General features: G+C 42.7%; 1 protein-coding gene across 1 annotated transcript in view; it reads left to right on the top strand.

Moving 5' to 3' along the window:
- The window catches only part of BOC (BOC cell adhesion associated, oncogene regulated), a 248,638-nt gene that overhangs the window by 66,549 nt on the left and 161,263 nt on the right, over positions 1 to 20,826 (top strand). The window lies entirely within an intron of this gene.

Here is a 20,826-nt window from a genome sequence, read left to right as displayed (position 1 = left end):
TTCACCATATAAGTGGAGTGGGGTACCACAACCTTTCAATCCATAACACCCAGCTAGATACTAGTTAACTATAGTAACTATCTACCAGCTGGATAGATACTATAGTTACACCCACCCTTCATACCTTTCCACCCGTGTCTTTTTAAACCCTGCTCAGCCTCAGGGAAATAGTCACCATGTCCTTTCCACTTAAAAAGAGAGAGTGTTCGCCGGGCGTGGTGGCTCACACCTGCAATCCCAGCACTTTGGGAGCCCGAGGTGGGTAGGTCACCTGAGGTCAGGAGTTTGAGACCAGCCTGACCAACAAGGTGAAACCCCATCTCTACTAAAAATACAAAAATTAGCCAGGAATGGTGGCGGGCGCCTGTAATCCCAGCTACTTGGGAGGCTGAGGCAAGCAATTCTTGGGAGAATCTCTTGAACCCAGGAGGTAGAGGCTGCAATGAACCGAGATTGTGCCATTACACTCCAGCCTGGATGACAGAGCAAGACTCTATCTCAAAAAAAAAGAGAGGGTCTTGGTAATTAGGACCATCCATTTTCAATTTCTTCTGTTGGTTCCTTTGCTGTTAGTTTGCTGTTCTCTTGACTTCTACATACACTTAACATGCACTTTGGTTTTTTTGTTATTTTTCTTTTCAAGGAATGTGAGGTGTTCCACTATCAAAATTGCAGAGGTGGTCTGTCTCCTCAGGCTCTGCTCTTTGTGACTTCCTTTCTACCCACCCTGTGGTGCTTCTATACTCACCTCAGTACCAGGACTCAGTACCTCGGTACTCAGTACCTCGGAACCTGGATCCTTTCATGGCCTGCTCTCAGGCTTTCTTGTCATCCCAATGATCCAAAACTGTTTTCAATAAACAGTTGAAAAGAGTTTAGGCACTGCCCTGACCTTATTGCATTCAAATAAGGAATTGCCAAGATAAGCCAGAAGTAGACTAGAATGTGTGAAACTGCAAGATGCCAGACCCTACCTCAAGGCAGCGGCAGTGGCTGTCCTGAGATGGTGGAAGGGCAAAGCCTCCCCTCCTAGTTAGCCCCTCACTTAGACCTGTCTCAACATCTATTGGAAATTTTTATATCACATAATTCATCTGCTAACATTCCTTGAAGAGGGTCCAATTTTCAGTGTTCTTGGCTGGGAGTTCACCCTTCACAGGGATCTGTTCTTCTAAGAGCTCCTCATCGGGGGAGGGACCATCACGCCTCCTGTCAGCAAAGTAGGCGTCTTCTGGCCTGGCCCAAGCAATCACTCCCACTTTGTTGAACTTTCTGTAAAACATGGCAACAGCACTTAATATGGGATTACCCACAAGCCTGCACATCGAAGCTTTAGAGGAAAGGCGACAACCCTGTACCTGTCAATGGCAGAAAAGGGGTTGGGAAGGATGCAGGTGTTTAAAGACAGCACATGAAGCAGGAAAAGAAATAGCACGAATTAGGGATAAAATCTTGGCAGTCCTGAGGTGGAAGGTAGCCGAGAAAAGGTGAGAAGCAATGAGGATGAATTGAGTGAGATGGTTTCATTATGATGTGTCTTATGTACCAAGATCTCTGTGGATACAGAGGTAAAGAAGACAGTTTGTTCTCAAGGTCTGGTGTGGCCATGAAAACACTTCTCCATTTGTCACTCAAATAGCCACACTGGGTTTGAGTTGGGCAAAAGCCATTGATCATCCTACCACCAGAACACTTGAGTCAGCGCTGCCTTGTTTCATAAGCAGAAGAAGCAAGGCAGTAGGTTCTCATTTGAATGTTTGCAAAGTACCTTCCATGTTTTCTGAGCCACACTTCAAAGGGATTTATGTACATTATCTCAGATTACTCAGTTACCTCTATCTTAAATAGTCAGTGAAAGCAAGAAAGGTTAAGTGACTTACACAAGGACACACAGCTAGTAATTTTTAGAGCCTGGGTCCAACTAGTTCCAAAGTGCCTTTGTATGCCCAGTAGGTGATTTGAATTCAGCTTCTCTACTCCCCTACTTAAGACCCTTCTCCTACTAAGAAAATGAAATTTTACAATTAGATATTTATTCCTTTATCTAAGCACTTTATTCTTAGATGAATTTTCATTAAGAGGAATAAGCCATTAAAAAGTTTGCCATTAATGTATCCTGGCTAAGAACATATTTATGAAAGAATTTCCTGCAAGAAAATTTTGATTTGTGTGCATGTAGAGTGGGGAGCAGTCAGAAAAATGGTGAAATGAAAGACCAGCACAGAAAACAGAGGCAAAGGTAGACAACATCTTTGCTTACACCTCACATTTTTGAGGGCACAAGTGGAGAAGCCCTGCTCATCCTCACTTCTCACTCTGTCCAGGGACCTTATTACACCCCAGAGTTTCAGTGAGTGGGAGGAAGCTGGAGAGGAGAATACTGGCAATGGCAGAGATGCGGGCGGGAAGGGGGGTGGTGCAGGGAGGGTGGAGACAAAGGGGGAAGTAACTTTTTAAATAAAAAATGATAAGTGTTGAATGGAATGGCTAATCCTGGGGAGCCCTGAGAATGCCAGACCGCCAAGCGAGGGCCTCTCTTTTTTTCACTGTTCTTTTTCTTTTCTTTTTAATTTTCTTTTATTTAATTTCGCTGCAGCACGTATAATCAATTACAGACTGAATCGGGATAAAGGGAGGGGAAGCACTTTAATTCATAAATCAATTTTATACGGTCATCAGTCAGGTTGTGAATGCAAATACCTCTGTCGGTTTAGGTTATTCAGAATTAATTGACTCCCACCGGGCTGGGCTGCAGATGGAGAGGGGCTTTCTCACAAAGTCTGCTCCGCCCGGCATGGGGGCCGACCACTTCCTCCCTCCCTCCTCTGGCCCTCTGGCTACACCCCCCTTCTCCTTTACCCTCTGGGCCCCAAACATGGAGATGATGGGGGTGGGCATCCAGCAAGAAGCTGGGTGAATAAGAGCCCAGAAAGGCTGTTTGAAGAAGGAAGGGGATACACAGAAAGATGAAAGCCCCCAAACAAACCCTCTTCAGCCCAGGCTCTGCAGAGACACCTTTATGTGATTAGAAATGCTTAACTTTCAAGGGTCTGCTTTTAAGTTCTCTTGAGCTTCTTAAGTAAGAAAGAAAAAAGAAAACAAACAGAAAAACCAGAGGCCCTGGGCTGAAGCTGAAGGGATATCATTCAGAAACCACTGGGTTGCAGGGTTTGTGTAGTTGCCAGATTTTAGCAGCCAGAGAGCAGCCCAGGACAGAGGCGGAGACGCCAGTAGGCCCAGTGAAAGTGAGTATGAAGGCCCTGCCCAGGGTACCAGAGGGAGTAGCCCTGGGCTGTGGCCCTGCAGCAGAGGACGGAGAGAGAGAGAATAAATGATGGCGTCGAACCGGCTGACCAAGGCTTCCTAGTTGAGTTGCATCTGTTTCCTAAGTTAGGGTCTTCTGTCTGCAGGCGTTCATTCTAATTTGGAAAAGACACGCACCCATCCACCCACACATTCAACATATTTTGACCTCGACTTTGCCACTTTTTACCCTCAGCTAAATATACTTCTCATTGTGCTGCTCCAATTCAGACTGCCTTACTGGTTTTCAGCACTGTCCTCCTACAAGGGAATCACCCAGAACGTTTGTTTGTTTTGTTTTTCTGTTTGTTTTTTTTTCATGTTTTTATCCAGGGCCACGCCTACAATTCCGCTTTAATTGGTCATGAGTCGATTCCAGGGAATTGGTGCTTTTTAATAGGGTTACAGATGAATTCAAAGTGAAGCAAGGGTTGGAACCACTGAAGCATCCGAGGACAATGGTGGACAACTCTAAAAACCCATGCTTCCCTCCCCAGTCCCCATTCCCTTCCCACAGCCTGGCAGTGTTTCTGAAAGTGTGCTCCCTTGGAATTACATTAGAAAAAGTAAAACAAAAGCATTGGTAAGAAAAACAGGAACAAAATAAAATTTGGGAATATGTATGTTGTAGATTCCCTGGCCTCCTCCAGACACACTAGTCAAATCTCTGGAAAAATTTAGAATTTACACAAACTCCCAGTAAGTGTGGGAACCCCTGCTGAGGCAAAGCACCAAGACGTTTGCACTGTCTTTATTAACATCAAATCCTAGCCTGCCTGGTATGCATCACATTTTGCCTTGACGCATAGCAGTTGCATTTGTGGGTTTTGTCAGAGAGCTCTCCTGAGAGACCAGAACTTGAATCTGGGAGCAAAATGAAAACAATCTATTAGATGAGATGATCTCAAAGGCTGCACATTCCAAAACATGAGTTCTTTGAGACCCGTATTGAGACATTTAAAAATCTGCTGCAAAACTCTTCTGCATTTTTAATTTAACCAGCAGTTAAATAATCTTTAATACTTGTATGTATGTAAATGAGCCATATCCATTTATTTTAAAAGGCTAAGAGGAATTCTTGGAAATGCTTCATTAGTCATTCATTTGTACTACCATATGCTACTGAAAGCAATAAAACTGCTTTTCTTTTAAAATTTTCAGAACTTTAGGCTTCTTTCCCAAGTCAGACTTGACTTCCTCTCCAAAAAGTCTGAAGGTCTTAATGGAGATTAAGTGTGTGTTTTCTCTTGCTGTACTTAGCCAGCAGCAAAGAGAAATTTGGGCAGGGGGTGGTCCAGAATGAAAGGGCATCTTGTTCACAAAGCCCTGGGTTTCTAAGGTAGATAATCTGAGGTCATGAGTCAAGGTAGACATCCATAGCGGGGAAAAAAATCCTTAGACCATTCAGGCAGTATGGCAGAGTGAATACACAGTTTCAACATCAGTACTGCCCAGCTTCATGATGTACATTGGACAAGATATAGCACCTCTCTGTGCTTCAGTTTCTTCCTCTTTAAAATGGCAATGTTAACAGTAGGTACCTCATGGGGTTATCGTGAAGAGTAAATGACATAAAGTATCTAAAATCCTAAGCAGAAAGCAAGCCCAATAAATGACAGCATTTGCTCTGATTGAGAGAGGCCATGGATGAGTGGTAATCAATGGACCTGTTAGTCTGATTTGGTCTTCCCAGTAGCATCAGCATCACCTGGAACTCTATTAGAAATGCAAAATCTAGGGCCCCAGAACTACTGAACAGCAACTCAGAGGTAGGACCTAGCAGCCTATGTTTCAGCAAGCCTTGCAGGTGATTCTAAACCACATTACAGCTAGAGAACTACCGGGCTAAGCTAAGAGCTGGAGGCTGGAGTTTTGGAGAACAGTAAGAATCTCCTGGCTGGGCCTGGGGGCTCATGCCTGTAATCCCACCACTTTGGGAGGCCGAGGTGGGCAGATCACCTGAGGTCACGCATTTGAGACCGGCCTGAACAACATGGAGAAACCCTGCCTCTACTAAAAATACAAAATTAGCCAGCTGTGGTGACTCATGCCTGTAATGCCAGCTACTCGGGAGGCTGAGGCAGGAGAATTGCTGGAACCCTGGAGGTGGAGGTTGTGGTGAGCCAAGATAGCACCATTGCACTCCAGCCTGGGCAACAAGAGCGAAACTCTGTCTCAAAAAAAAAGAATCTCCTTAGAGTCAGGCAGTTTGTGGTAAAGAAAGAGGTTGGATTTAGCTCTCTACATAGGAAACTAAGACAAATTGTCTTACACAATTATAAGTCTGGGATTGGGAAGAAAGGAAGTTTGCTGGGACTGCAGCCTGGAGTATCCAACTAAAGGATGGAAATCTCACCAGTAACCGTGGGCCTCGTACAACAGCATTGTTTGCAAACCCTTGCCACAGACAGCATCTTGTCAACCTCAAGACCTCAGGAAACCTTCCTACCCCCATACCAAGACCCAGGGGTGCCTCCAGCCTCATTTGCCCTGGGACTTCAGCAAACTACACTACCCAACTGTGTCACCAGATGAGAGCAGAAAAGTCTGAACCTCCTTCCCTAGACTTGTGCAGAGAGGGAGAACCTGCCGGAAAAAAGAGTTACAGAAGAGCCATCTCAGCCATGTCGCTTTGAGATGCCAGTAGCATATATGCATAGTCCTTTCCTTCTCCCACAGTAAGGAGTCTCACAGTGCCAGAAGGTAGAGATGGGGGGAAGGCAGTCAGGAGGGGCGGATACTAAAGAATTTGGAAGTTATCTGCAGAAAGGTTATTTTTTTTTAAATATCTGAAAAAAGAGAAAAGATAGTGAAGTTTGGGGCTTCAGAGGGAAACAGCATATTCAGATTTACGAGTGGCTAAAAGAGGCATAGGTAGGAGCTAAAGGAGGTGGCAGGAAGGTGCTGGTTTAAGGGATCTACTTCCCTTTATAGGAAATAAAAGGTATTATATTTTCCTCATCCGATGCAAGGTTCATGACTGATGTCTCTATAACAAAAGACAGATTTTAGAGAAAAGCCAGAAATAGAGAAAAGCATAACAAATTTATTTAACCAGAGTTTTACATGACAGGGGAACCTTCAGAGATGAAGACCCAAAGATTCAGGGAAAACTGTCTTTTTATGCTTGGATTTGTTAAGGAATGAAGAGTTGTGCAGAAGTGTGATTGGACGAAAGGGGGATGATCTAATGTTGCAAAACTAGGAGAGCTTAGTAAGGCTTGTTGGTTCAGATTCTTCTTGACATCTCTGTGTCTCCATTCCTTTCTGCTAGGTGTAGGGCAGGACATCTGGCATATGAGGGTCTTAGGATGTCCTTTCAGGAGAGGCAGGTCAGAGAATTCTTTTATGGCTAGCTCTCTCTTCTTAGAAAGGAAGAAGAAGATCAGAGAACTTCTTACCTCTGTGATTTTCTCATTTCCAAGGTGCTGTGTTGTGTTTGGGGGTAGTGTGTCCTGCACCTATCACGTTTAACAAACAATTACTGAGCACCTACTGGGTACCGGATACTCTGCCAGGCTCTGAGAGGACAGAAATGCATAAGACACAATTCCTGCCCTCAAGACCGCCTTTCCAAAAGAAGAGAGGAGAAAAAATTCACACATTTCCCCCATCCCAAAATGACATCTGAAGAAAGGAAACAAAAAGGGTAACTGCCAATGCGTCTTTAAACATTTGACTCAAATTCGAGCTTTTCTGGTTCGGCAACCAGCTGAACTTCTCCCTCTCCTTTACATGCGCGCGTGTGCGCACACACACACACACACAGAGGCATGCATGTGTGTGTATATACACATTCTGTAGCACCCGTGTCCTCGTCCAGCTGGCCAGCAAAGGATGGGCCTAGTTATTGCTGACCCTGCTAGTACTTCAATTTTGATCAGAGAGGTATTAGAAGTTAATTAAAGAAACAACATCCTAGTAGTTTCTGGCACGTAAGCCAACTCCAACCTAACCTTTCGATGAGGTAAGGTTAAAGGAATCTGATAAACACATTTAATTTCCTGTGAAATGAACAGGGATTTAGAAACTAAGAAAGAAGTGGGATTTAGACAAATTACATTTTGGGTTTTATCTCACAGGACACATAAAACCCTTTTGTTCTATTTATTTTAGTTCCAGGCCCACTGGATCTCACCCACCCTTGACATGCACCTCCATTACCTATCTAACCCTCAGCCTCCCAGGGTCTCCTGGACTTTCCCCTTCCTTGGGGAAAGAAGTCAAAGCGACATTGTTGTGATGCAATGGCCAGGACTGGGGTCACATGGCTCCCTCCAGATCTGTCCCAGTGGTCCCTTTCCCAGGTTCCTGTCCCACTTTCACACTTTGTCTAAACGTGATACAATATTTCTGGGGCAGAAAGGAGACTCTAAAAGGGGCCCCTTTGTTACTCTCCGTGCACTACCCCGCAAGGTGTCCTGAGACCTGTTCACTTGATCCCGGAAGGAAAAAATGAGTGTTTATTCCCTCTCAGACCTCTGCTGATATTTGCTTTTCAGCTAAGTTCAAGACAGCCAAATGAATTTTTCAGAAAGACCACAGCTGGCTTGTCAGGACCTAGGTAACAAGATGATAATAATTGAGAGAGGAAAAATCCCAGAGACCCTTGTGTATCATTTTCACAAAGTTTTCTTCTGGGTATCCTTATGTGTTCATGGCTATTCATTGCTTCTCTTCTGTTGTGCTCACTGGCAATTTTCCTCTGCCTCTTCTTCTTCTCTATAGTTTTCCCAAAAGCATAAGCTATGTGTCTCTGATCCTGAGCAAAGTTAATTTGAAAATTTTTAAAGAACATTTCATAGACAAAACACAACCCCAGCTGCAGCTGGAGGCTGCTGGGATTTCTGTGTCTTGTTTTAATTCATGGCCCCTTTCATGAAATCTGGGGCAGTTAATGAAAAAAAAAAAAAAGAGGAGGAGGGGGAAGAGAGGCATGAACTTTTATACCCAACATGGGACTTCAGAAGAATGTACAGCCATATTCTCTGGAGACCATTAAGATTCTTTTTTTTTTTTTTTTTGAGATGGAGTCTCACCCTGTTGCCCAGGCTGGGGTGCAGTGGGGTGATCTTGGCTCACTGCAACCTCCACCTCCCAGGTTCAAATGATTCTCCTGCCTCGGCCTCCCAAGTAGCTGGGATTACAGGTGCCCGCCACCATGCCCGGCTATTTTTTGTATTTTTAGTAGAGATGAGGTTTCGCCATGGTGGTCAGGCTGGTCTCAAACTTCTGACCTCGTGATCTTCCCACCTTGGTCTCCCAAAGTGCCGGGATTACAGGCCTGAGCCACTGCGCCTGGTCAAGACTGTTAAGATTTTATTGCCCTAGTACCAGCAGTTACAATGCTCTATAGAACTCATAGCTAGGCCCATGCCAGGGATTCCCCAGCTCACTAAAGCTGGAAGAAAGCTATCTGGACTGCAGAGTTCACTTTAGGAAGAGAGAGGGAGTTTGCTTAAAGCGGGATGTGGGTTGGAGGAAGGATAGAAGCCCAGAAAGTAAGTAAGGTGTTACAAAGTCACACCTTAGGCCTGCAGTCAGACAGGGCTGGCTGTGGGTAACTTTCTGCTATTTAGTAGCTGAGGATATTAAGCAAGTGCTTTAGTCATGCCAAGACTCAGTTTTCCCATCTGTGAACTGGAGGTCATAATAGCATCTGCCTTGTTAGATTGTTGTGAGGTTTCGATAAGATAAAGTCTGAAAAGAATTTGGCACAGTGCCTGGTTCACGGTAAAAGTTTGATCAGTATTATTTTCTATTATCATAATTATAAATAATGGCATGCAGCAAAGGAGAGGCTTCGAGTAGAGTCCACACTTTCTCTCCCTAAATGTGAGTATGTATGGAGAACAGACAAACATTCTGACATCCAAACAGCCCCTTCCGTGTGACGCTCTCCTCCAAGCCTGCTGGGTACCTTGAGTGTGAGGGCAAAGAGTAGTAAAAAGGAAGAAAAATGAAAGAAAAAAGAAGAGACCAGCAAAACAGAAGAGATTTGCTGGGGATAGGGAGCACTGGGGTGGCAGGGTGTGGGGTGGGCAGGAATGATTGGGAAAAGACGTGCAGAAGAAAACTAAGAGAAAGAAATGAATACGGAAATGGTCAGAAATGGAAAGAAGTTTTGGAGCTGGATGTGGATGGAGCAGGAAATGTGGAGGAGAGGCGTAGGAGTCTAAAAATGTACAGGTTTTGATTTGCTGGCCAACACCTCCTCTGGGGAGGTAACAACTCCTGAAAGCCATGAACTTTTCAAAAGGAACCTACACAGCACAGCCAACCTTCTTGAAGAACATGCAACCTCACTGTGTACTTTCTGTCAGCCTCAATTCCTTCCCCACAGCTTTCACCAAGCCATTGATAAATGACGCACCCTTCTCTCCCACAATCTCACACTCAGCTGTAACCCCAAAGAAGACTCTGCTCCTTAAGACATCCTCAGCACTGTGCTGTGCAGGCCTCTGCTGCAAAGGGTAGGAGAAAATTACCCCATGCCTGGAGCTTAGTAAGTGTGCAGTCATGTTGATTGAATGAACAGATGGATGAATAATGTGGTATATATTCAGGCAGGCCTACATACAAGTCAACCAGACTGCTTATGGGATCACTTGAGCCCAGGAGTTTGAAATCATCCTGGGCAATATGGCAAGGCCCTTGTCTCTACAAAAAAAAAAAAAAAAAAATTAGCCAGGTGTGGTGGTGCACGCCTATAGTCCCAGCTACTTGGGAGGCTGAGTTGGGAGAATTCCTTGAACCCAGTACTTTGAGGCTGCAGTGAGCTATGATAGTGCCACTGCACTCCAGCCTAAGGGACAGTAAGATTATCTTTAAAAAAAAAAAAAAAAAAAAAAAAAAAACTTCTCATGGGGGTAGGATTTCTTTCTGGGGAAAAAAAATTTCCTGGAATTAGATGGTGGTGGTGGTTGCACAACTTTCTGAATATATTAAAACCCACTAAACTGTACAGTTTAAAATGGTAAAATGGTACGTGAATTGCATCCCAATAAGTTTTAAAAGCACAAACTGTAGTCAGGGAGAAGCAAATAGTCATGACTAGCACCTCTCTTCCAGTTGCATTCCTTTTTTTTTTTTTTTTTTTTTTTTTTTTTGCTTTCTTCTTCCCACAAGTTATTGGGGTACAGGTGGTATTTGGTTACATGAGTAAGTTCTTTAGTGGTGATTTACAAGATTTTGGCGCACCCATTGCCCAGTTGCCCTCTCGATACTGGGTTCTCTTCTCATCCTTTTGCTGCTTCTCAGGACATAGTAATTATCTTTAAAAGCCTTTCTTTTTTTTTTTCCTTTTTCTTTCTTTCTTTCTTTCTTTTTTTTTTTTTTTTTTTTTTGTTTTGTTTTGGTTTTTGTTTTTCGTTTTTTGAGACAGTCTCACTCTGTTGCCCAGGCTGGAGTACAGTGGCATGATCTCAGCTCACTGCAACCTCCACCTCCTGGGTTCAAGTGATTCTCCTGCCTCAGCCTCCCCAGTAGCTGGGACTAGAGGCACGTGCCACCACATCCCGCTAATTTTTGTATTTTTAGTAGAGACAGGGTTTTAGTAGAGACAGGCCAAGCTAATCTTGAACTCCTGACCTCAAGAGATCCACCCGCCTCGGCCTCCCAAAGTGCTGGGATTACAGGTGTGAGCCACCGCGCCTGGCCAGACTAAAGACCTTTCTCCTATGGTTGGTTGGTTGTTTTTGGATTTTCAAGTGTTCTGGAAATCTTAGTGGGACCAAGAATGGTTAGATCACGTAGAAATAAAGTGGCTATGTAAGAGGGGCTCAGTTCTTTCTTGAACATTTCCCTAAGAGCTGTGTAAACTTTTCAAGCTTGAACAGTCCTCAAGATAAAGATTCACTTTCATAGTAGGCCTCTTTCACGTGGCCCCAGCCACCTGAGGCTCTGCATCAAATAAATTTTTGAGAAACTCTATTGCCTTATTGTCATGTCTGTTAGCCTAATAGTGCCTTTATGGAACACTTTATCTTCCCTGACAGTCAAAAGCATTTAAATGAACAGAAATGGTTTCCCAGACAGGATGGATAGGAAGAACACAATCTAGCAATAGATTCTCCCAGGGGTTTCTTTGGTTGTGTTTTGGTTGTGTATGTGTGTGTGTGTGTATGTGTATGTTTGAGTCAGGGTATCTTACTGTCACCCAAGTTGGAGTGCAGTGACCTGATTTTAGCCCTCTAACCTTGAACCCCTGGGTTCAAGTGATCCTTCCGCCTCAGCCTCCAGAGTCACTGTGGCCAGCTCTCCTGTTCCTTTAACTTTCCTGTTTAGTCGCAATCTCCTTTCTTATACATACCTATAAACACATGGACTCCAATATTAAAAATTTTTGTTTTCTATGGACTCAAGTTTGGTGAGATTATGTGTTTAACAGAGCATTTCTCTAAGGATTTTGTATAGAGCTTACTTCAGGTGCCTGCTTAACACTGGCAAAGGAAACCCCTGAATCTTTTTTTTTTTTTTTGAGACGGAGTTTCGCTCTTGTTACCCAGGCTGGAGTGCAATGGTGCGATCTTGGCTTACTGCAACCTCCGCCTCCTGGGTTCAAGCAATTCTCCTGCCTCAGGAAAATTCTACCCAGTCATTCATTCTACATAACTTGTTACAACCCACTGAGAATCTCAGTTACTGAACTACAAAATGAGCTTTTATCTCTAATGCCTATCATTCCTACAGGCATGCACCACCATGCCCAGCTAATTTTTTGTACTTTTAGTAGAGACATGGTTTCACCATGTTGGCCAGAATGGTCTTGATCTCTTGACCTCGTGATCCGCCCGCCTCGGCCTCCCAAAGTGCTGGGATTACAGGCGTGAGCCACTGCACCCGGCCCCCTGAGTCTTTAACACCATTTAATACATCAGTAACGAACTGTTTAGAAATAATAGGACTTTAGATTTGGGGGCTGGTATCTGCTCTATTCCTGTAAATTAAAAAGGGAATGAGTCCATACATATCTGCATTCCATTCTAAGGTTTGGGGCAAATTTTGAGTCTCCAAGAAACACTGGGAAAAGCAGGATATTCACATTCATATTCCTTCTTCAGCATCCTATCCAAGCAGAATAAAACTGAAAAAATGGAATGCTACCTATTCAAACTTAACTTTGGATCTAAACAAAAAAAGTTTAAATATTCACTCATTCAGGGACTTTATTTGAACTGAGAAGGAGAAAGTTCATTTATTGCCTCAGGAGCTTCTGAAAATTCCACCCAGTCATTCATTCTACATAACTTGTTACAACCCACTGAGAATCTCAGTTACTGAACTACAAAATGAGCTTTTATCTCTAATGCCTACCATTCCTATATTTTTGCCATGATGTCATGATCAGCCAACTAGGGCCTCAAAGGCTCATGAGTTACTGGTGCTATCAACTGAATTGCTTGGCAGTATCATGAGTTGGGAAATTTGTTAAAAATCTAAGTGTATGATTCCCTTTTAGGCTTTGAAAGTTATTGAAGAAAAGCTTTTAGACACTTTTTTTTTTTTTTTGCCTTTGAGGATCCCCTACCTGTTCAAAGACCTCAGGTTGGGAACCACTAACCAAGTACTCTGTAAGGTCCTTTCCAGCTTTAATAGTCTCCGAGTCTGGAAAAAACTAAGCGAATGAATAAATGATGAGTTACCCGGATGCGTCCCTTTTTCCAGCAGGCCCTGCTGATTTGCCCTGTAAAGTAGAGTTGTTTCCCAGCTGGACTGTACCCTCAGAACCAGCTATGACTATCCTCACCCGGGAAAACAATGCAAAACCTTCAGAACTAAAAGAAATAGTCATTATTTGGATTTAAATACTAATTGCTTAATTTCTCCCGAATGTCTTTAGTGTAGAAATTTAAGGAAAACAACTTTTCCTTAGTTATGTCCAGTGACACTCTGTGAATATAGGAGATCAACAGAAACATCCTTTTCTACTGTGCCCCAGACAATTAATGATAAAACTCTTGAGCTCAGAGAGACCCTAGAGAGTCCTTACCCAGTGGGAAACAGCTATTCTGCTGAAATGTAAGAGCAAAGCAAGGGAAAGGAAACAAAAAAGACGTCCAGAAACTTGGAGAGTCTAGGGCTTCTTTCCCAATCCCTGTTTCCTTGTAAAGGGGCTGAGGCCTAGACCCCATACTCGTCCTCTGTCTTTTATACCTCTTAATGGCACATATTGGGTTTCTAGATACTGTGGGGGGCAACCTGTGGTTATTAAACTTCCCTTAGTGCAGAAAATCCAGAATAGTGCTCTTTGCTAGGAAAAAAATGACATCAATGTCAATAGCCCTTCTCAGGGTGGCCACATGGTCACAGGGCTGCCTCTGCAGGCAGAAAGCTTGCCATGTGACTCACTTCGTCCACTTCCATTAAAATTTTTCTTTGCCATTGTCTGACTTTTAAAGATCAAGTTCTTTTTTGACCTCAAGGCCTGGAGTCATCACTCATTTTGGGAAAAGGAGAGTTCCTCGCTATATTTATTCGTGGTCTAACTGAGTTCCTAAGAAGATTTTATACTTCTCTTTGGAATCAAAACAGAAGACGTTATTGAAAGCCATAATTTGTATACTTTTCATTGTACCCCATCAGTCCTCATTCTTCCTTCCCAGAGCACCTTAAGTGGAGTAGTGTCCTTTCCTTGATGCTCCTTCAACAAAGGGCTTTCTATTTTGAGGAAGAATGTGCTATTCACTTCTGTAATGGATGAGCTTCTTCAGAGAAGTTAACTCATTTCCTGGTGATCTGCCACAGACTCTTTGCTTGGTTATTATTTGCTTCTTGGATTGATTTTGTATTGCTCCTCCAGAGAAGTTGGAAAAACACCCAAAGAACTTCTAGAAATGTAGTATTCCCCAAACACTGGTTTTTATTCATAATTACCATTACCATCATCGTCCCTCTGACTGTGATGTTTAAAACCTTCTGTAAACGAATAATCAAAAGCTGAGCATGGTGGATTATGCCTGTAATCCCAGGACTTTGGGGGGTCAAGGCAAGACAATCACTTGAGCACAGGAGTATGAGACCAGCATTGGAAACATAGTGAAACCTTGTCTCTACAAATAATTACAATACAAAAAAAAAAAAAAAAGAAACTCACCAGGCATGGTGACATGCATCTGTAGTTCCAGCTACTGGGAAGGCTGAGGTGGAGGACCACTTCAGCCTGGCCAGTCAAGGCTGCAGTGAGCCATATCACACCACCACACTCTAGCCCTGAAAACAGAGCAAGACCCCATTCCAAATACATACGTACATACAAATGATCAAATGGATTTCCAGTGTCAGAAAAGCAAAAGACTGCTTATTGTTTTCCATCTTATTGACACTTGAACATGAGGCAAACTCATGTTTACCTGTATTTTAAGGAAGTAAACCATGCTCAGAACATTGAGGCTTTTCCTTTAACTCTTTTCCTGGACAGCACCTTCAAATACAAAGATGAAGAGTAGAAACAATTTGTAAACCCTCCTCCATGCTGTGGCTGTGACTGGGTTATCTTGGCTAGTGCTCACCACAGACCCTTGGAGCGGGTGTTATTAATATTACGTGCCTTCTCATTTTTTCACCCACAATGGCTCCTAGTTAACCCTTGATTATCTTTGTTTTGTGCTAAGCTCCTCCATTTGTTTGCTTAGTCCCTCTTATTCCCATAGGCCATTCCCATTTCATCTCCACAACCCTTGTGCAAGGTGTTTAATGTGTATTTGAATGTGTTCTTGCAAAATATATTATTCTGTGCACATTTTTTTTACATAAATGGATTTTAACAATACTTTTTCACATTTAAATCTCTGAAGTCAGGATTCATCTTACAGTAAATGGTACATCATCATTTAATTGGCAAAGCTTTTTTCTTTTTATTGGTACAAAATATGTTAGTCCATTGAACAATTGGCGGTATTTAGATCTGATGAAATATGGTCTATATCACATCCTGTGTTTTACTTCTCTTCCCCCTGGAGTACCCGTTTAAGACCATGCATGCTTCATGTGCTCATCTCATCTGTCACTTCTCATTGCTGCCTAGCCCTCCAAGGAGGACTTTCTGTCCACTCCCAAAGCCTGCCAGGTTGGCCTTATTCCTGGAACCACAAACAGCACTGGAAGCAGCATGCTTGTACTATCCCCTGTGGACCACTGTCAGCATTTCGTAGGGCTATCATATCTAGGATTGAAATCCAGAGTCATATGGTTTGCAAATATTAATTTGACTAAGTATAGCCAGATTACTCTCCAGAATGGCTGTGCTATCTATATTCCCACCAGTGGTACATGAGGGTCCTTTGTGCCCATATCTCTGCCAACTTGGCATTATCCAACTTCCTTATTTTATGTATGAGAAAAGAGATTGTGCTGGTGAACTCTATTTCCTTGATATAGAGAAGAACTCGATATAGATGTAGTTAGTGGTACCAGAGCCTGGACTACACCAAGATACCAGATTGAGCCTATGGCCAGATAGATGAAATATGTGGTTTCTTAATCTGCATTTCTTCTACCAACTAAGAATGTCTCTCAGCTTCTCTGGGCATCAATTGTTCTCATTCCTTAATTAGAGGAGTAGCATTTGACAACATCCAGGGTTCTTTTCCAAATCTCTGATTCCCCAGCTCTGAACACTCTTTGGTCCATCAATAGCAGTTGCTTCTGATGGCAGCTAAGTGCCTTGGGGGCTTCAAGATGTTGGAAAGGAAAGGCTTTCTGGTTGTACCTTTTCATCTAAGTGACAAGGGAACCTAATGAATAATAAAGTGCCCACATTTAACATTATCACCTTTCATATGAGCCTTCTCTCTCAATCTTCCCCACCCTCAATGGAGTCAAGGACCAGAAATAAAAGACAAGGCATTTAGCATATTTTTGCAAAGCTCAAGGGCCTAGATTAGGCCTTGTTCTGGTCTGAAAAGTGATATTTCTGTCCTGGTGAGGGTTGGAGTATATCATTTCACTAAAGGCAAAATCTAAATGGAAATGACATCACCCAAGCAGGGAAAAGCCAAATATCTATCCTCAGTCATTTCTTGAACAGGGATGGAGAGCTGAGATATGAAGTTGCTAGTGCTTTGAGGAATTTTGGCTAAAATGCTCCCTTTTCACTTATTTTTCTGTCCACTGGATGAGAGTATGCAAACTTTGCTGGCTTTCAACCAGCAATCTGAAAGGATCATTAGCGCACGTTTGTATATTCCAGCCTCACAGAGATTGACTTTTTGACAGTTCCTTAAGGAAGAGGAACCCTTCTTGAGCCTCACAGATGAGAGTTTGGCAATTGGTTTCCACCAGGAATCTCCAGATTTAAACTTATCAGCCCTTTCCCATGTCACCTTCTTGTCAGGTTTCCAAATCTCAGAGACCAGAGAGGCTGTATTTTTGCCCAAGTGTCAACTTCCTCTTATCAAGAAGAGAATACATTACTTGCTATGGAGGGAAATTCCAGGGTGAGATTCTCAGGTCCTAGTCTCTAGTCCACAGAGCGTGTGCATCTTACGTTTCTCTGTCTCTCTGTCTCTCTGTCTCTCTCTCTCTCTCTCTCTCTCTCTCTCTGTCTCTCTGTCTGTCTCTCTCTCTGTCTCTGTCTCTCTGTCTCTGTCTCTCTCTCTCTCTCTCTCTCTCTCTCTCTCTCTCTCTGTCTTTCTCTCTCCCCCTCTTTTCCCTGATCCCTTATAGTTCTTATAGTTCCATTCAGAATACCCAGTATACCCCTCTGTCCATCCTTGCATTTTCAAGAGCAGGGTAGGAATTGTTATTGATAGGTACAACTACATGCTCATGTGCCGTCTCATGTAATTCAAACATTTTGGTATCCTAAACAAAGGACACTTAGCTGGCTGTTTCACTCTTGCTTTTCTGCATGAACTGTCCCAGTGGGCCCCTTTGTCAGCAGCAGGATTCAATCTTCTCCCCCTCAACAGCCAAGTTGGGAGATTTATTTTACACTGCATGGCCTGGGTCTGCTTATTGGGAAGAATTGCTTAGCCAGTTCACATCAGCCCTTCAGGGACCTGGATGGGAAATCCAATATCAGCTCACATGGAATATTGCTTTGGCTGAGCTTCTGGGTAATGGTTCAGAGTTCCAACATGCTTGTTTTCACTTACTCTGTAGAGTCACTACTAGGACACAAGGAGCCCTACCTGGCTCAACTGATAGGGATTCCTCTGGTCTGGGGCTCATTGCTTCTTTTTTAAACTTTAATAGCATGTTATAGCAGAAAATGCAGTGCACTGGGAAGCCCTAACTTATCGATCACACTAACTGAGATAAATGAACATTATAATCAGCCTCACATCAGTGCAGGCCAGGTCTGCCTCCACCCCAACTTTTTTTTGACAGTCTTGCCCTGTCACCCAGGCTGGAGTACAGTGGCATGATGTCGGCTCACTGCAACCTCCACCTTCCAGGTTCAAGCAATTCTCCTGCCTCAGCCTCCCGAGCAGCTGGGATTACAGGCACCCGCCACCATTCCCAGCTAATTTTAGTATTTTTAGTAGAGACAGGGTTTTGCCATGTTGGCCAGGTTGGTCTCAAACTCCTGACCTCAGATGATCCACCCACCTGTACCTCCCGAAGTGCTGGGATTACAGGTACGAGACACTGCAACTGGGCAAGTCCAGGTTTTTTACCAAAAGAGTTTTTCAGGAAAACATTCTGTGATTTTTAGAGCTCTTTTTTAGATTTGGAAATTGTAGGTAAGAGACTGTAGACCTAATTATTGAAAAAAGCATGCTAAGCTTTTGACACAAGAAAGTTATAGTTTCAAATGCAATATGAAGTTCAGTTTTCTCATTTGTAAAAAACAAAAACAAGCAAACGAACAAAAACAGGTTATTGTTACTACCTTGCAGTGTTACTTAGAAAATTAAATGAAACATTGTGTGTGTAACACCTGACATCAAGTAACTAAAAAAACCCAAAAAGATATATTTGTTATTTTTAGGATATGTGCAGATATGCAAGGATGAAGAAAAATGAAATATTGAGAGAAACAAGAAACTTAGATTTGGTGAGGCGGATCAACCATAATGGAAAACCTTAACTAGTGTGAGAAGCAGTGGGGGATAAAAGATCCGAAAGATGAAAACTTGATAATGAGCTATTGGGTTCCAGGGAAGGAACATGGCACCTTGGAGCAAAAGAATGGGCCAAAAGTTCAGCTAGAAAAGATTGAGAACCAGCATGTATACCTACCTATTGGATTTGTAAAGAACTAGTCAATGTGTCTGACAGCTTCAAGTAAATTTTTCTCGTAGGACCATCTGATTTTTATCCACCTGGGTATATATCTACCACAACATTTAAGTGCACTTTGAACCAAGTGACTAAATCCATGTTGCACCAAAGCCCGCAAATGGAATTGAGAAAGAAATGCATTACAGCAGCTGCTACTTAGCGCACGCCTCCCTGAAGAGCCGGGCACTGTGCTAAGGCATGTTACGTTCATTCTCCCCTTTGATTCTCACAACGCTATGTGGTATATATTGTTTTCCCCATTCTACATATGAGGAAACTGAGGCTCAGAGAGGTTAAATGATTGCCCAAGGTCACATAGGTAGTGAGTGGCAGAGCTGGAATTCGTTTCAGAGTCTGATTGGCTGCAAGAACCATGTTCATAACCACTGCAATATGTTTATTTCCTGCTGGTGAGCAAGAAATGTCAGTCATTGGTTTTATACGAGAAATTCCTAATCTCTCGGATATTGGAAATGGAAGGCTACCGCAGTGGAGCATTTGTGGGAAAGATCTTGGGCCCCTTCACCACAGTTGCTCCCCGAGATGTGTCCTGGCCCCAGGCTGACATCCACCAGCTACCACCAGCACAGGGCCAGGACCCCACCATTCTTTTTAAAGGGCATACAAACATGTTTTAATTTATCATAAAATCAAAACAAAAAAATGATGAATATAATTTATAGCAGTAGACTTGTAAAAGATAATTTTTAATACTTCTTTTATGGCGAAAGTGTGCATGAAGGCAAAAGTACCCGGGGCCCATGAAATACAGCCTTGCCTGTGTTCTCAAATAATCCAGAAAGTGTGTGGTGTGTAACTGCTATCTTTGCAGAGCACAGGCACCTCTTTCATTCATTTGGGGGGTTATATCATCCTAGAAACCCTTTAGTAGAAAACATGTTGCTTCTTTTGGCAGGCTGTTCTTCTTGGCTAACACAAAAGTTGATACAAATATGTCCAAAAACTCAAATATACAAATGTCAACAGATATTTACGGCTCAAGAAACACAAGCTAAACCCAGGAATAGTATACCCCTGATTTTCCATGGGCATAAATTCACAAGCATCAGGGGACAGCCCTAGGAACTTCAGTGCAAATATACTGACCAATGTGCCCACGTATGCGCGCGCGCGCACACACACACACACACACACACACACACACACACACCCCATTTTTCTCAACAATAAACAAATAGGCCATGAGCCAAGAAGATCAAATTACCATCCCATGAGCAGTTAAAAAGAGAAACATCCCAGATTTGGAGCCTAATTTGCAGAAGGTAAATAAGAGGGTAAGAGCAAGTTGAAAAAGAAGAATGCTTTGCAAATTGAACTGATGTACTATTTTTTTTTTCAAGATCCAAGACCAGTTCTCCTTAATGATGGTTCCCAGAGATTCTCCAATTAAGCATCCCCTGATCTTTGAGGAGTCCAGATCTGCACAACTCGGCAGTAGCATCAGATCTGATCTTTTATGGCCCAGAGACTTGAACTGGGAGTTGAAAGGAGGGGAGAAGGGAAGTGGGTAAAAGCTTTGTGAGGGCTCCATGGTTAAAAACAAGTTCAAAAACAGCTGAAAAGCCAGGGAAGAAACGATCTCATTAATTGGACCCCTTTCACCCCTTTCCTTTCCCATTCCGCCCACAATTCTCTTCCTTCCACAGAATGTACCCAGGCAAAACAGTTGAAAGAAAGGAATTATCCACCCTATTCTCCAAAGCCAAGGGTTTTTATTTTGTTTTTGTTTTTGTTAATTGGGATAAAAATGTGAGGCAACCTCTGGGCAAAACTACTTTGCCTATTTGGAGTCAAATCCCAAATCTATACTGAAAGGAAGATGTATACTTACCTCAATATGGTTTCTGTAATAGTTATTTTACTAGAATATTCAGAGATTTGCATGTTTGGGGCCACAAAGATATAATGCTATCTTTTAAAATAATAGCCACAATAAGTGATAATTCTGCCAGGCACTATGCTAAGTACATTATCTGCAATGATGCCATTTAATCCTCACAGCTTCATAATGTAGGTGCTGTTATTGCAGAAACAGAATTTTATAGAAAAGGAAACTGAAACCTGGAGATGTTAAATACTGTCCTCAAGTCATCACAGCTATTAAGTAGCTCAGATACAATGTAACTCAGATGTGTCATTGTATAATTTACATTGTGAGTTTGTTCTATTATTTATCATTTAATTTTTTTCCAAGCTGTAACTACTAGAAATAATATATTTTTTAAATTGTACTTTTTAAAAAATTTTATTTTTAATTTTTGTGGGTAAATAGTA

The sequence above is a fragment of the Saimiri boliviensis genome, chromosome 8, assembly GCF_048565385.1.
Source record: "Saimiri boliviensis isolate mSaiBol1 chromosome 8, mSaiBol1.pri, whole genome shotgun sequence".
NCBI lineage: Eukaryota > Metazoa > Chordata > Mammalia > Primates > Cebidae > Saimiri > Saimiri boliviensis.
Note: the sequence above shows the minus strand (reverse complement) of the source record. Positions and strands in the feature narration are given on the sequence as shown.